This window comes from Natrix helvetica (genome assembly GCF_964273705.1).
Source record: "Natrix helvetica genome assembly, chromosome: 5".
Classification (NCBI taxonomy): domain Eukaryota; kingdom Metazoa; phylum Chordata; class Lepidosauria; order Squamata; family Natricidae; genus Natrix; species Natrix helvetica.
The window spans coordinates 31,573,053-31,589,269 of record NC_138551.1 but is presented as its reverse complement, the minus strand read 5'-3'; the positions used below and the strand labels follow the sequence as shown (position 1 = coordinate 31,589,269).

Sequence of the window (16,217 nt, the reverse complement as noted above, 5' to 3'; positions counted from 1 at the left end):
TAAATTATTGGGGGGGGGGGGGAGGGTTGACTCATTTAGTGCTTTAATTCTTCCAATTTTGCCAGACTTTGGAATGATGCTAGAATTTTGAAGATGGGGAGAAGATAAAGTGATGTTTTGAGGGAATATAAAAATTTGCTCTCTGAATCTTAGTGGAAATTTTACATAAGCATACAATATTGTTTCATTTTTGCCTCTGGCATAAGATAGGGAAATTTCCCGATATCTAGTTACTTATTATGTGATGAAAATAATCATGGAAGAATGATTGGAGCCTTGCTAATCTTTAAGACTATGGGAAATTAAATACCGTTAAAATGAATTTTACAATAATCTATGCATAACATGATTAATTTTCAATTGATTTTGCTAGTTTTTTTTTAAAAAGCAAATATTTGTATACTATATACCTCTGGCTAGATTCCATTCAATAGGATTAATTGCTGAACCCTACTTAAGCTACTGGTTGTTATGTAACTCCATAGGGGCAGATACTTATTTCTCAAGATAAATGCAGCCTAATTCCAATTTATACAACAATAGCTTCATTAAATACATGAACAGCCATTGTGATATATGATTTCCTACATGGAAACATTTTGTGTATAAATAACAAAGACCTGAAAGACTAGCAAAGGTATTTTCTAATTTATGACAGCATACATTTTCTACTAAGATGTTAACCCCAACATATAAAAGGAGAGTAAACAACCAGAATGATTAAAAAATGAACATGTTATGTTGAAGCAATTGAAACTTCTTCATAATGCAAACGTTTCTTAAAAACAGATAACCAGAATTTTTTGATAGCCACATATAAGAAATTATAAGGAGGGAAAATCTTGTATCACTGCAAATATTAGATGGGCTTTTAGCTTAGGGATTGTGCCCGACAATGTTTCATATATTGCTTTGTATTGTTAAGTGAGGGATCACATTACTACACACACACACACACACACACACACACACACAATTTTTTTTAAATAAAAGACCATTTCTGTGATTACAATTTTAATAGCAATAGCACTTAGACTTATATACTGCTCCATAGTGCTTTACAGCATTCTTTGAGCAGCTTACAGTCAGCATATTGCCCCCAACAAACTGAATCCTTGTTTTATCAACCGCATAAGGATGAAAGGCTGAGTCAATCTTGAGCCTATCAGGATCGAACTCCAGACTGTGGGTACTGGGCAGAGTTAGCCTGCAATACTGCATTCTAATCACTGTGCCACCAAGGTTCTTATGATTTTAAAAACATCAGAAACAAACATTTAATTTTAGAAAATCCTGAAAGTCTGGCCTATATTTTTAAAGGAATTGTTTATTTGGAATACGGTGGATATAAAAAGTCTACACACATCTGTTAAGATGCCAGGTTTTTGAGATATAAAAAAAAATCAGGCCAAGATAAATCACTTCAGAATTTTTTCTGCCTTTAATATAACTTATAAGATGTGTAATTCAATTGGTAAACAAGTTGAAATCTTGTAGGGTGGGGACAATTATTAAAAAAGGTACATTAATGTGGTTGCATAAGTGAGCACATGCTTAGACTAATCCTTTGTCTTTTGGAGTAGGAGTCAGCATGACACATCATTGTCCACTCTTACTTGGAAAAGTGATCTGAATCTGTCAGATTGTGAGGACATCTATATACAGCTTTCTTTAGGTCACTCCACAGATTTTCAGTCGGATTCAGGTTGGGCTCCAGTTGGGCCATTCCAAAACTTTGGTATTCTTCTGATGAAGCCATTCTTTTCTTGATTTGAAGGTATGCTTTCGACCATTGTTGTGTTGAAAGGGGAAATTCTTTTCCAAATTCAGCATTTTAGCAGGTATCTGATTTTGCCAACATTGACTGATATTTGGAACTGTTCATAATTCCCTCCACCTTGACTAAAACCACAGTTCCAGCTGAAGAAAAGCAGTCCCAAAGCATAATGCTGCTATCACACATGCTTCACTGTGGGTATGGTTACTTTTGGTAATACATAGTGTTGTTTTTGCACCAAAAATAATGTTTGAATGGTGGCCAAAAAGTTCAGCTTTGGTCTCATCAGACCATAACACATTTTTCCAGTACTTTTGTCAGACTTGATGTAGAGTTTTGCAAAAATGTAGCCAGACTATTTTCTTTGTAAGAAAAGACTTTCACCTTGCCACCCTACTCCACAGCCCAGACATATGTAGAATATGAGAGATTGTTGTCAAATGTAGTACACAACCCAGCATTTGCCAGAAATTCCTGCAGCTCCTTTAATGTTGCTGTAGGCCTCTTGGCAGCCTCTCAGACCAGTCTTCTTCTTAGTTTTTCCCATCAACTTTGGAGGGAAAACCCTAGTTCTTGGTAATGTCACTGCTGTGCCATATTTTTCCACTTGTTGATGACTGTCTTTGCTGTGTTCCATGGTATGTCCAGTGCTTTGGAAATGTTATTGTACCCTTCTCCTGATGGGCTATCTTTCAACAATGAAATCCCTTTTTTGCTTTATAAGCTCTTTTCAGACCATGACTTTTGCTGTAAGAGGCAACTGAGTAAATGTCAGGAAAAAAAATCCCAGTTGAACAGCTGAACTTTATGTGGGCTTGATCAAAGTCACTTGAATTGGTGGCAGGCATGTACTGACTGCTATTTAGCCTCAATTTGAATGTGATTGTTAATTCTGAACATAGGCATATCCTTACTTATAAGAGGGTGTGCACATTTTCACAACCACTTTATTGTATGTGATTTTTATTCTTTCGTCACAAAGATTTCAATCTGTTTTTCAATTGAATTTACTGCTTATATATTATATTAATAGTGGGGAAAAAATTGAAATGATTTATCTTGGTTTGATTTTTTTACATCTCAAAAACCAGACATTTTAACAGGCTTTTTATATCCACTGTAGCGATAGACTTCATTTTTTTACATTTAATTAATCCGTGTCTCTAAAGATTGTCTTTCAGCAAGCTTGTTAGAGAGATGGGTAAATGAGCAGACAGAAATTATTTGTTTTGAGCAGATCACATGTCCTTTTTGTAAACTTATGCTATTGTGTGAACGGGTAAGGAAAAACGTCTAAAGCATCTGAATGAACCTTTGGAGGTTGTGAGCAGAAGGAGAAAGAAGTATATCTGAATCCAGAAAGAGTGGAAATGATAAAATGAACTCGTTCTCCCTGTCCTTTTCTTCCCCCCTCCTTATCATCAGAGAAAACATTTTTAAGTTTCCTGAAATTGGTGTTGATTTTTGAGATGCAGATTAATTGTTACTTAGCATACTTCATTCATTTTAGATTAATATAAGATTGTTTTCTTCTTATAGACATCACAGATCTTGTTGAATTGGTTCATTTTTTCCAGGAGTGTTCAGTTTGTTATATATGGGCAGATTGCAACTAAGATAGTTGACTGCTTTATATAGAAGCTCTGAAAGCAATTCACCTATCTTGCTATATCCTATAATATCGTTAACATTGGACCCTAGGGTAAAAATTAAGTAGCAATTGACAAACAGGTCCAACATGATCGGTTGTGTAAATATGGTCATTATAAAAATATACACTAATTTTTTTTCATATAATGGTTAAATTTTCAAGAATTTGAATATGAATTCTATATATTGCTGTCAAAATGATTCTAGGAAATAAATAAAACAGATATAGAAAAGGGACAAGATTTTTTAAAATTTCATCATGTATTTTTCCTTAATTCTGGTCATACTTCTAAGTCAACATAAGCTGCTAAAATCTCAACAAGGTTAAATGGTCATATCTTATTCCCCTCCCTCCCCAAACTAATTCTTAGTTCTCAGTGGTCCTGAAGGTGATTGACAAACTGCTTAATTTAAAAATTACTTAAAAACATAAATATATTTTTGTTTATATAGAAACTCCACCAGTTCTGAAAAAAACAATTACTTTTCTCTATTATATAATTTTGCTGAGAGATACAGATTTATAGGCACCAAATTATTAAAACTAATTAATATAATTATATGAAATAATTAATGTATGAATTCCACACAACATGTTTCTAGTATATTACAATAGCTCCTTAAGTTCCTGCTATTAAAAATAATAATGGGGGATCTGTGATGAAGAAAAAAGCTTTATCCAGGCTTTGATGGTTCTTAAAAACAGTAGTTCCCTAGCTAGCATTCTCTGTATGGGTTGGGAATATAAACCTTAGCATTTCCAGCCAATACAACCAAAATCCAGGGATCAACTGAGAAAATTTTAAAATGGTGGACCAGAACATTTGTTCTCATTCGCTTGCTATTCAAATACACAGTAATAGAGCCACTGGGGAGAAAAAACCCCACTTGATTGTTTGGAACAGTTATAGTAAGGTGTAATAATATGCTGTAGTATAAAAAAAACCTAAGCAATGTAAAATTATGTAGCAAAACCAGCACACCTCAACAGGAAATCACAGGAAATCACAGATTACTGATATGCAAGTATTTCTCAACCTCAGGAACTATAAGCTGTGTGGACTTCAATTCCCAGAATTCCTCAGGTAGGATTGCTAAGGTAAAGACCATACAGCTTAAAGTTGCCGAGATTGAGAAAGACTATTCTGCCCTACATTGAATATGTGTAATTCATACTACCTCTCACTTTTCTTTTCTTTTAGGACTCATTTCACATATAATACTTGATTCCAACCCCCAGTGCTCAATCCTATGTAAAAATGAAGCATGTTAAAAATTTTTTTTAAAAAAAAAGATTCTATGGCATGGGTGTCAAACTCGTGGTGTCATTTTATGAGCTGGGGTGGGAGTGGCTCGTTGGCTGACAGTTTGACACCCCTGTTTTATGGGCTAACATTTGTTACTATTTTTTTCAGCTACACAGTATTTATTATAATCTCTTCTTTCTATGAAGCCATTATTATAGTATATGTTCTGTAAAGGCTTTGGATAATAAGTGGTGAATTGTTATACTTATTAAGACAAAACTTGTAAAAGCAGAATGTTTAAAGCCCATTATTTTTCAGAATTAATAGTCACTACTTAGTAAGTATTCAAACACTCCTCTTTATAACCCAGCAAGCTTATTTTTACAAGTTGCTCCCAAAACATTCAGCTCAATTAATTATTGGAAAACCCAAGCACCAAACATTTCTATAAGGAAAGACAGAAGCTAACACACTTCAGAATTATTGGCTTGTTTTCTAAACGCCATACTAAGGAATTACTCATCTTCTCCACTGCTATTTAGTTACAACAGCAAATTGTCTATACTGCCTCTCTTGAATTCCAGAGAGAACATAAAAGTTTTCAATGTATATTTTTATCTTCATTAAAAACAAACATAGCACTAGGTTTAAAAAATACCCACAAAAGAAGATGGAGACATTTCAGTGCCACAAGTGAGACATTTTTATATAAACTTCAACTGAATTAAATCATTTGGCCGGCCATACTTCTTGCATGATAGAGCACATATTGAGTTAAGAGTCATTTTTACAAGGTTGTATGGAAACGGGGCTAATACGATGACAATTTTTCAGGGCCTGACCTGATCGCAGTTGTTCACTGAGGCTACAAATTGGACACTTGCAATCCTATTACATGGAAATAAATTGGAAATGACATATTATTTATACAGATGTATACATGCCTCTTGATATTTGGAGGGAAGAGCATTTAACTTTTATTTATTGCTCCAGTAAAATATAATTAAGTAGTTGTTACCTTGACATGGCAGGATGGCAGGATACAATAGCATTGCTTACATATCTGGATTGGCTTATTACTTTGCAGCAGAATCAATTCTTCACAAAGGCAGAGAAGACCCATCCTGGAAAGCAGTCCAAGACAGACCTACAAGCTATTTTTATTATGTTTATAAGAAAAGGTTGATACGCGACACATCAATATTTGTTTGAAAGCAAGTCCTATTATTTTTGATGGAACACATTTTAAAATAGGCTGAAGTCTTCTGTACATTTAGTTAGGACTAGGTCTCTTTGGATTCAGATAAATTGGATTGCTCCCTTTACATTCTGCAAATTTTCATAATTTGAACAGTTGGAATCAGATCCCTTTTGTTATGAGATATAAAATTATCTGATAACAATATTATCTGCAGCACATCCCCAATGAACCAGAGTCTCCACTGGTATGTTGTAATCCCATGTACATTTATATGTAAGAAAACTCCACTGAAATTAACAGGATTTATTTTGAAGAAACAGCATTTGCTTGTACAATATTTATTGTTCATTTTAGAGTATCTGCAAATCCTAGGGTCGTGCATATTTCAAAAATGACTCTAGAAAAATGTTTTGCACTTTGCATCAACGTACACTTCACAGCTATTAATTACAGAAACCAGATTTTTCTGGCTCCATATGAGTCTGAATAAAGATGTCACTGCTTTATGGAATAATCCATAAAATTAATGTGACAGTTAACCCCTCTCGCCTCAAATCCTGAGCCCACATAATTTAAATCAGGTTGTGCATTTCTGCATCCCGCTTTTTCTTTTTTCTTTTCGCAGTCCTCGAATCTTGTTTCACCTTGTCGAGGAAAGGCATCACCACAACACATAGCATTTTGGCAACAAGAACCTGCTCAAATCATTCCAACCCTTCCAGAAAGTACTTTCCCTGTCCAAGGGTAAGATGAAGTTCCACACACTTTGCATCAGATCCCAAAACCTAAGGCTTACAGGAACTTCTTGCCAATGTATTTAGAGGTAGTCCTTGATTTATAGCAGTTCATTGAATGACCATTCAAAATTACAACAGCACTGGAAAAAAGTGACTCATGGCCATTTTTCATAATTACGACCCTTACAACATCTCCATGATCACGTGATCAAAATTCAGATGCTTGGCTACTGACTCATATTTGTGGATGGTTGCAATGTCCTGGGGTCATGTGATCTTTTGTTATGACAAGCAAGTCAATGGGAAAGTCAGAGTCAGTTATCAACATGTTACTAACTTAACACTGCAGTGACTCACTTAAAAACTGTGGCAAGAAAGGTCATAAAATGGGGCAAAATTCACTTAACAAATGCCTCACTTAGCAACAGAAATTCTGAGTTCAATTGAGGTTATAAGTTGATGACTACCTATACTGTATTTCCTAAAAAACTGATCATCCCTGATGCAAATCTAAAGGCAAATAAATACATAGAAGCTGACATGCTGCAGTTCATTTCTGCCACTGCCTGTGGTCAATACTCAAGATCCAGAGCAGCCTTTCTCAACTTTTTTTTAACCTAGGAAGAAACCTTGATATAATTTTTAATAGATTTTTGATTAGGACTGATCTTTTTTTTGCAGCATGATTATTGATAAGCGATGAAAGGGAAAGAGGAGATTTTTTTTAAAAAAAATTGAAGAATGAGAGAAGGTGTTAGGTCATCCAAGTTGCTTATACGATGCCTGGAAGGAGGCGGGAGAGATTCATTTTTATATATTTTTCTTTTCTTTTTCCCCCCATTTCTTTTTCACTTTTGTTTTCTTTAGAGTCTATTAGATTTTCATTGTATTTGTAAACTTTAATAAAATCATTGTAAAAAATTAATAATTTTTAGCCCTTAGGAACGTTTGCATAAAAGTGATTATATCTACAGCTAATATTGCACAGCAGGCAAAATTAAAAAAACAGTGTGTTTGTTTGGGTATGCATGCATGTGTGTGAATATATACGTTTGCATGTATGTCTTTATGTGGTTTACAACCTCTGGTACAGAATTTATAGGATCTTGAAAATCAGTGTTGCTTTCTTTTGTTCTAGAGTCATGGCTAGCACAATTCCTTCTCACAGAGGGAAAGGGAAAAATGGCTTGCTGACATTTGTCATTCTCAGTTTTGAAGAAGGTTCACTCTTCCGAATCCATCGCCCAAATAATAGAATTAACTCTCCATTGTTACCTAATTATGTTTTATTCAATGAACTCAATTGCTGGGCCTGGCAGAAGATACTTAATCATAAATTAACTGCATAGACTGGGCTCATGCAACTCACCAGATTTAATATAATTGGCTAGGTTAATAGTTCACATGTCATGTAAATATAAGCAACCTTTTCCTTTTTCATCTTGCTACTGGCTTGACAAACTAAGTTTCAACTATTGACATAGAGTCACATTATTCTTTAGGGCCCAAAGCTCAGTGTCTCCCCCTTTTTTATATATATTAGGGCCCTCAAACCCTTGGATGTTGGATTTCTAAAAGTAGAACTGCAGATATAGCTTTTCCCATTTACACAGCTCAATGGCATCAGGACTGTATCCATGTTTCTTTCCATCATGCAGTTTTTGTTCATACAAAATTGTCTCATTTCAGATCTGGAAGATCAGAGCAGATGCATCACTGTCTTGTTTTGTAAGGAAGGAGACGAGAGTGTCCCATCTGAATGCTGCCAAATATGCTTGTCAAGCATAGTAAGTAAATTATATGCTAGATATCTTCCTAGTAAATTGTTTTGGCAAAGGAGTAAGCCATATTTAGAGAAGAACTGTCCACACTTGATCAATGTCTGGTTCGTCAACAAGTAACAAAAAAAGGGCATTTCTTCCTCTTAGGTCAAATGTTATGTGTGCTTTATTGATTTAACAGCAGGCTTCAGACTGATTCTTAGAAGCAGGCTACAGGGGAAATTGCCTGCCATCTTCATCAATTAGGGTTGCCTCACCTTGGTTGTAAAATCTCATGAAAATAATTCTATGCAACTCTATTGTGGTTCTCCAGAGCATCCTGCTCTCTCTCTCTCTCTCATTCCTAAGTGAAAAGGAATGAAAGAAGAATGCACCTTGTCATCTATCCTTTTCAACTCCAATAGGTTCCCTGGTTTTGTCTGAAGTGGAATTTCAATCCCAATGTTATCCAATGAACCTATTTCAATTCTTTTCCATGCATAAGCGATAGCGTTCTACTCTACATCTCAGGTGGACTTCAGATGTTTTCTACAAGCACCCTGTAGAAAGAAAAGCCTAGTTGTCAAAACATGGCAAAATCAAAATAAAAAACTGTTAGGTTCTCCAAAAGAACTGCAACCTGCCACCACTCTGGAAAATTGATGATCTCGGCAATGATCAGTCCAACATATTCAAAGAGTGGAGCATTGCCATTATGAATGAACAATAAAGGGCTGTTCATATAATGTTGAAACTACTTGAAGGGCTTGGACATATAATGTTGCAAATACTATTCTGTGTTATGCAAATCATAATGGTAATAATCATGTACCCAGCTGCAATAAAAATCTATAGAGCAAAGGTCACGAGCCTTTTGGCTTATGGCACCCAGATATATAATTACCATAATTTGGCTGTTCTGTAAGCTATCAAATGTAAATGTTTAAGGACTTTACTGTGAGTTCCCAGTGTGTTCTCAACCCCTTGCTAAGACAGAAGTTCAGTTTCACTTCCACAGAGACTCATATGTAGCTTTGCTGCTTGAAATTTGGGTTGAAACTCATTTTCTTTGAGAGTTTCCTGGCCTCCTTGACCTTACAAGAGAAATTCACATTATAGATGGCAAAATGTATTGTACAAAATGGGAAAAAAGTATTTTCAACTCAGATTCTGAAAGATTTAAAGGATATCCTAATTTGTTTACGTTTATCCTGATGACATGTTCCACTTGAGTCGCAAAATAGCCCTTTAATGTTTTTTATTTAAGATTTTGCCATTAGCAATGCTTAAAGCTTTAATAAACAATTCTCTGCAAATTTCTTATTGGAGGAATTTTAATACGTTCTGCAGGTACTTCTTCACTGCAGGTACTTCTTGTACAGCTTGGCACAGGGATCTAATAACTAATAAAGAAGGTAGGATGATCACAAGAAAAACACGCACATTGAGGCAATACCTGTCAGCCTCTGCTTTGCTGCTTGCTTCAGCTGCCATTGAAACGGGGAGGGGGAGTGATATGGTATTTGGGAGGGGAAGTTTTCAGTGCAGGAGTGAATGAAGAAGGGAGTGTTTTTCTCACCATCTACTGCGCATGTGGCAGATAGTACATTTGCCGCCAAAGCCAATTGTCCGGCATACCAACCTGATGATGCCTTTTGAAGATGCAACCCACATGACACTGGTGGGGTGTGAGGATTGGACTGTGGGATGGGGTTACCAGGGGGAGGGAGTTGGGTCCCATATTGATATCTATGATTACGCGCGCTTTTGCCTCAGATCTTGCTTTGCCTAGCTGCTATCTACTCATAACCAGTAAAAGTACTCTTAATTCTGAAAAATGGAGTTGAGTGGTTTCTTTCTTGGTTACTGATGGAGGCTGCCCTGACATTAAGCAAGATCTCAGTTTCGCATTCATCCCAGAGTTAATACCTTCCGAGGGGACTGCAACAAAATCTCAAACTTCAAAAGAATGTCCCAGCCAGGCAGCGACCAGGAGGAAGACGTGGGAGCAACTGCATCTTCTTGCCCTCTGGAAATGGAGCGAATGGCTGGACTATGCCTGAAAGAACCATCCGTTCACCCCAGATGGACATTGGGAGTGGGGCAGAAGTATGATACGGAGGCAACTCCGATTGGAGTCATCACAAGGAGACAGAGGTGACCAACCGCTGCTTGGCAGGAGGTCGATGAGGAGAACCTTATGATGTCCCAGGCTATGAAACTCTTCAAAGAGGCTTGGGAGAGGCGACGCTTATGTGAGAGGGGTCCTGAAAGAGAAGAGGATTTCCCAGAAACAGAGGAGAGAACTACAGAGGGTCTGTTCTGCCCGAGAGAAGCTGGGGGTGGGGCGGCGGATGGTGGCACTCATCAGGATGAACAAGCCCAATCCCAGTAGCAGCGACTGCCAGAGCCATCCCAAGAGGAAGAGGGGCCTCCCACAGACGCCGGATGGCCAAAGTTCCTCGGCTTGGTATGAAATTTGGTGGAGAATCTAAAGATCTTGGGTTTTTCCTAGTTCAAGTATGGAATTACATGTGACAATTCAGCAAAGACCTCCCTACAGAAGAAGCCAAGGTAAGAGTCGTTACCATGGCATTAGAAAATAAAGCAGCGGCTTGGATGGTTGCCCTGCATAATGCTGACTCCCCCCTACTGAGAGACTATAATAGATTTATGGCCGCCCTGAGGAAACACTTTGATGATCTGCTCACAGAGCGAAAAGCTAGAACTAAATTTAAAACCCTTACCCAGTTGCCCCATAAGTGCTGCCGCTAAGCGGCCACCAGGAAAGCCCCAGTGCCTGTTCCAAGGTGGGGCCCATCCTGAATCCCCATGGAAGGAAATGTCAATGGATTTCATTGTCAAATTACCTGAGAGTCAAGGTAATACCGTGATTTGGGTCGTCACAGACCTGTTTTCTAAACAAGTTCATTTTGTGCCTTGTTCCAAGATCCCTTCAGCTAAGTTGTTAGCTAAATTGTTTATTACACATGTATACCGGTTACATGGAGTACCGGAATGCATAATTTCAGATAGAGGGGTCCAGTTCACCTCCCTCTTCTGGAAGCAGTTTTTGGAGTTAATTGGCTCCGTCCAGGGGTTAAGCTCCGCCCCCCATCCTCAGACTAATGGGGCTTGTGAAAGGACTAATTCTGTTTTGGAACATTACCTCTGGTGTTTCATCAATTATCAGCAGGATAATTGGGCTGAACTGTTACCACATGCTGAAGTAGCATACAAAAACTCTGTGCACAGCAGTACCAGTTTCACCCCTTTTAGGGTGGTGTTTGGGCAGGACTTTGTACCTATTCCAGAATTACCCAGTGAAAAACCACAAGTTTTGTCCCTCTCCGAGTTTGTTGGAGTGACCAACTCCAACAAATCTGGCCCATGACCCACAAAACATTGGAAGCTGCTCATCGGGCACACAAGAAGCAAGCCGACAAAAAGAGGGTGAAGCAAAGGGAGTACAAAATTGGAGATCAAGTATTTCTGTCTACCAAGTTTCTCCAAATCACCCAGAAGTCAAAGAAATTGAGGCTTAAGTATGTTGGTCCGTTTCCTATTGTGAAGGTAATGAATCCTGTTTCCGTACCGTTGGAATTACCGAAGTATCTCAACCGTATTTATCTGGTGTTTCATGTAAGCCTTTTGAAACCGGTGCATACTTCCTCTGTCCGGGCACCCCTCCCTCCGCCACCTGCTCCTCTTCTCATTGAGGGAGAGCAGCATTTTGAGATCAAGGAGATTTTGGACTCCAGGAAAAGTACGAAACAGATTCAGTATCTGGTCTCCTGGAAGCATTTTCCTCCCTCCCAAGCTGAATGGGTTGATAAGTCCCATGTTAGGGCTCCTAGACTTTTGCGGAAATTCTACTCTACTTATCCCAATAAACCCTAACCCAAATTGACTTATATATGTCTCAATTGTCTTGTTCCTGTTTTTCTGTACGTACGTTTTCTTCCAGGGATAAGTTCCTTCCTGAAGGAGGGACGGATGTCAGCCTCTGCTTTGCTGCTTGCTTCGGCTGCCATTGAAACGGGGAGGGGGAGTGATATGGTATTTGGGAGGGGAAGTTTTCAGTGCAGGAGTGAATGAAGAAGGGAGTGTTTTTCTCACCATCTACTGCGCATGTGGCAGATAGTGGATTTGCCGCCAAGGCCAACTGTCCGGCATACCAACCTGATGATGCCTTTTGAAGATGCAACCCACATGACACCGGTGGTGTGTGTGGATTGGACTGTGGGATGGGATTACCAGGGAGAGGGAGTTGGGTCACATATTGATATCTATGATTACGTGCGCTTTTGCCTCAGATCTTGCTTTGCCTAGCTGCTATCTACTCATAACCAGTAAAAGTACTCTTAATGAAAAATGGAGTTGAGTGGTTTCTTTCTTGGTTATTGATGGAGGCTGCCCTGACAATACCTTTATGAAGAGTTACATGGTATTTGCAGAGTTATCTGATGTGGGATGCAAATTCTGGATGACTGTTAGATTTCAACAAAGCATTAAAACTTTCCTCTACTTCTTTTCATCCATCTAGTTGTGACCCATATTTTGGTAACTCATCTATATGCTTAAGTCTCATTTCAAATGTTAGGTCATAATCGAGATATCTTTCAATAAGATAAGGTTCTAATTGCAAAGCACCGCAGGGGTTAAGATGGATGGATGGAGCTGAATCACTGGTGTAGAGGTGGTGACCTAGAAACCAGGCGCAAAAGTCAGCTGATTGACTTTTTTCATTCTCTCTCAGACCAACCTACCTCAGGAGGTGGTTGTTGTGAGGAAAATAGGAGGAAGAAGGAGTATTAGATATTTTAATTTCCTAGAGTTACTTATATAGTAATAAAGGCAAAAAGATAAAAAGATAAAAATCAAGCAAACAAACAAATAAATAAACTTTGAGATGATTATTATCCTTCCTCTCTCCCTCCCTCCTTTCCATTAAATTTTTATGTAATTATACTGCTTCAAAAAGATAGAAAATCAACATCTGGCATAGTTGTTAGAAAGAGGCTTGTGGGCTTTTTTTTTTTAAAAAAGTGAGCATAAATCTAGTCTGTATAGTGCAGGGACATGCGGTCAGGGGAAGCAGGGGAGGCAGAGCCTCACCGCTCTCATCATGAAAAGAAAAAAAAGGGAAAAGGCACACGTGGTCCGATTCCCTGCCTTCCTGAGTCAACATGAAGGGGACCGCGGCTCGCGCTCCGCGGTCCCCTTCATGTTGACTCAGGAAGGCGGGGAATGGGACGTGTGCAGGAGGCTAAGGCTGCCTCAGCCTCCTGCATATGTGGTCCCATTCCCTGCCTTCCTGATGACGTCCCCAGCCTCACCAGCCATAAACCTCACCGCACGTCACTGGTATAGTGTTGGGCATAAGAACCAAGGTTTAGAAATATTGAATCTGGCAAAGTTTCTTCTTCTGTACCGCTATGAAAAGTAGGGCTCAATCATTGCACCCGAGTATCCATATGCAACTGATGATGGCTAGATTATGTGGTACTGATCATATAGGTATTCTATTCATACAACATTGACTCCAAGATTAATACAATCACAGCTTCTTCAATTTATCTAATTTTTCTGTGTTCTTTTGACACATTAAGCATAAATCAACTACACTGTTTCATTTGTACAGTAAAGTGATTTTATTTTTGGACATCAATGTTGTGGAACATAGCCAGTTTTGTTCCCTAGAAAACTGATCCAAATTTGTTATGTTTTCTGTTGTGAAAAGCAATCCAAGAAGACAGATCAGTTGGGCAATAGGGGAAATGGCCAAGTTGTTTTTCTGCATGCGGTGTGCTGACCATCATGCTAACCATCTGTGATCTGGATTATTTTCTCTTCTGACAGCTGATGATTTTCTGTTACCTGTTCATTTAATAAAAGACATCAGATATTGAATCTGGGTTTGCTAAATGAACTTCCTTTAAATGTTATTGCCATTACCTGCACTGGTTTGATAATATAACTCAGGATTGCTTGCATTGAAAGTGAGATTAAGATACCTTTTAGAATTAAAAATAGGACATCCTTTATTTCATATACAATACACAACATGGCACACATGCATCTATGCATCCATCCTGACATAATTCTGAAGGATTCTTGGTGTTTAAGCATTCACAAAAATTAAAATTGCTTCTCTCTTCATCCCTTATTTTGCATGAAGATTTACTCAGCCTTTTAAAACTTTAAACTTTCGGAGCATTTTGGAGGTGCGGCTGGAGGGAGGGGGGTTCCCCCCCCTTGGACAAGCGGCGAGGAACAATTTTGCTCTCAGCCCCCGGGGAAGGAGGAGGGGGGAGAGCCAACGAATGAAGCCTCACTTAGGCTGAGATGATTTTCTTTTTAATTTAATCCTACATATTACAATGATTTGAGGACTTTTGGAACTTTTTAAAACTTTGTTATGCCTCTGTGCCCAAAACTGACAGGGCAAGATGACACACTTCCGTTGTCTTTATGAACTCTGAAACCTGACTCCACCTTTAAAATTCAGGCTTCCGGTCTTTGTCTCCGTGTCTCCCAGAGGAATCTCTTGTGGATTGGTATTTTTTAAACCTTCTAGGGGAAATTTTCTATCTATTGCCAGACTTATTGGAGAGACTCTCTTCTGCCTGGTTCTTCTGCTCCCGGATTCACCTGGCTACCCTTGTTTTCTAACTGTTTACTTTATATTTGGACTGAACTTCTAACGTTATAAAGGATGGCATCCAAAAGACCTCCTCCTGGAAAACCTGGCTTTGCCACTTCTGCTCCAACATCCGCAACATCCAGTCCAGCCACACAGTCAAAGATAACAGAACTGATGCAACATAAGACTACAGAGATGGACTTTCAACAAATGCTTCAACAAATTTTACAGGGCCAGGAGGAAATCAAGAAACAGCTAAGGGAAATGAAAGATGAAATTAAAGAAAATCAAGCCCAAATATATAAGAACTCACAAAGACTGAATCTTGTGGAAGGGGGGGTGGAGGAGGTGAGGGGGGGGGGTAGAAGCTGTGCAGAAAGGGAACAAAGATCTTGACATCCAACAGATGAAAATAGAATTTGAGAGAATGTCCTATTACCTTAGATTTCAAAATGTTATAGAAGAAGATGGGGAAAACATAAGGGACATCATGATAAACATCCTGGCTGACTACACACATAAAGAAAAACAACAGATGGGGTGGGAAATAGACCTGGTTTATAGAGTGAACTCAGCTTATGCTAGAACTCACAATGTACCCAGGGAGGTTCACATTAAATTTCTTAGAAAAAGCACAAGAGATGAAATTCTGGGTGTACAAAGGGGGCAAGCATTGACATACCATGATATGGAGATAACCATTCTGAAGCAGATCCCTAAGAAGATTAGAGAAAAAAGGAAAAATTATTCGCAATTAGCGAATAAATTATACCAGAAAGGGGTGTGGTTTAGATGGTTGATGCCTGAAGGTATGCTGATATTCTGGGAGGAGACAAGAATTAGAATCAATTCACCCATAGAGGCACAGGCCTTTATGGAAAAAAATAGAACTCTCCTAGAAAAAACACAAGACACTACATGGGACACGCAGGACACGGGAGGGGCCAGAGCTCTGCCAGTGGAGGGAGATGGGGCAATAGCAAGAAGACTCAGATCACAAAAATAAACAAGAAAATCATATTATTATAAACTGACCGAAAGTGATAATGGAATTATATCTGGATTATATATTGTAATGTTTAATCTGATTGAATTTAGTAACAGAACTAATATGCTGATTGTAATCAATTATATACCAATGCATTATATATAAATGTATACTATGAGTATGGAGAGAGGGGCGCCTGTCACACTTTGCA

General features: G+C 38.3%; 1 long non-coding RNA gene across 1 annotated transcript in view; it reads left to right on the top strand.

Moving 5' to 3' along the window:
* The window catches only part of LOC309393323, a 37,766-nt gene that overhangs the window by 8,743 nt on the left and 12,806 nt on the right, over nt 1-16,217 (top strand). The window contains exon 2 of the long non-coding RNA XR_014175568.1: nt 8,302-8,399. This is a non-coding gene — a long non-coding RNA (uncharacterized lncRNA). The remainder of the gene's footprint in view (nt 1-8,301; nt 8,400-16,217) is intronic.